The 1,534-nt window shown below is 30.8% G+C and overlaps 1 protein-coding gene across 1 annotated transcript in view; it reads left to right on the forward strand.

Moving 5' to 3' along the window:
- The first annotated feature begins 1,417 nt into the window (after window positions 1-1,417).
- Window positions 1,418-1,534, forward strand: part of LOC114182010 (LEAF RUST 10 DISEASE-RESISTANCE LOCUS RECEPTOR-LIKE PROTEIN KINASE-like 2.8) — a 6,112-nt gene continuing 5,995 nt past the window's right edge. The window contains exon 1 of the mRNA XM_085672592.1: window positions 1,418-1,534. This exon is cut by the window's right edge and continues 730 nt beyond it. The gene's annotated coding sequence lies outside the window, so the exon portion shown is untranslated.

Genomic DNA, 1,534 nt, shown 5'->3' on the forward strand with positions numbered 1-1,534 from the left:
CAAAGTGAGAGTGAGTGGGATTGGGGAGAGGGAGGTTTGAAGGTCCCCTAATGGACTGGTTTTGGGCCTACGAAAAGGCCAGGCCCGAAACATCTTTAGGACAGAAAAATGGAGCTTACATTAATATTTTTATAATTATATGTGAAAAAAATAGTTTATTAAGAAAGATATAGTTGATCATGTAATTGGTGTTCTGAGCTTTAAATTGATTCCAAAAATTAAATAAAATTTCTAAAAGTTAAATTTTAAAAATATAAAAAAATTTAATATATAAAAAGTTATAAATAAAATAACGAAATTAATTGTTATTTTTGCAGAAAAAAAGTATTACAAAGAAGAAGAGTGTAATGAAAATGTATTTTAAAAACCTAGACAGTACAATATTAATGTTTACTTGAAACACAACGAGGATAAATATTTATTTTAAATATATTTGAAATATAAATCAACCACTTCTCACGGTAACAAAACTTACAATAACCATAATAGAAATAATTATTATCAATTTTATATTTCTACACATCTACTCAACAAAAATTTCTTTGGGTGACTGTTACGTTTACATGACTTTGAGAAAAGATAGGGTTCTTGACTGCACATTTTTCCAAGTCTTTCTGCTTTCGATTCTCTAATGGTCCCTACAAGTATGTCATTAGGCAAAATAACACGTTCCCTGTTTTCTGTTCTAATTTTTCTTCTTTTTTCTCTATTGGTTTATTTAATATACATGAAAAGCGTTGAGGAAAAAGATGCATTTTTTTTACTTTGTTAGAGAAAAAAAAAATTAAAAGAATGATAGTGAAGTCTACAATTAAGAAAAAAATCACTATCCTTCTATTTAAATTTCAAACCCTTTTTGTTCTCTCTCACTTTCTCTCCACTACCAGAATATGTAAGTCTGGAGTCGTATTGTTTGTGATAAATTATGCGTATAGTGGTTAAAAATTTACAGGCTTTGCTTTTAGTAACACTTCAAAAAACTTTAGAACCCTTGATATTATAATGCTTGTTCTATGAAATGGTGTTAATGTGTTGTGAACGTGAGATTTGGAAGTACCGAATAACATGATTTTCATTAACACTTTAAGTGTAAGGTACTCTTTGCTCTCACTAGGCACTGTCGCAGTTGCAGATAAAAAATGGAACAAAAAGATGAAATTCATTATTATATGTAATAAATTCTTCTTATACTTCTGCTGGTTCTTTTAATACTTATGACGAAATGTATCTACTAAGAGGTGTTACAGGTGCATCAGTTGCAATTGTGTTGATATGTATAACAATCGGTGTTGTATCTCGCCGGTGAAACTCTTTGAAAACTTAACACATATCAGTTACACCTTGCAATTGAAAGACAAGATTCTCCCATCCAAAGACAAGTTCCGTTTGTCGCATGCGTGTCCCAAGGAGCACCAGATCTTGTTGATTTCACATGTCTTTTGTTTCCATTCCCGCGGATGAAGCGGCGCTGATTTATTTTCCTTCATTTGCGCTTGTGGTTTTTTAACATAAGAAGGCAAATAGTATGATGTAA

Source organism: Vigna unguiculata, chromosome 4 (assembly GCF_037176805.1).
Source record: "Vigna unguiculata cultivar grain cowpea cultivar isolate G323 ecotype 2 chromosome 4, ASM3717680v1, whole genome shotgun sequence".
Taxonomy (NCBI): Eukaryota; Viridiplantae; Streptophyta; class Magnoliopsida; order Fabales; family Fabaceae; genus Vigna; species Vigna unguiculata.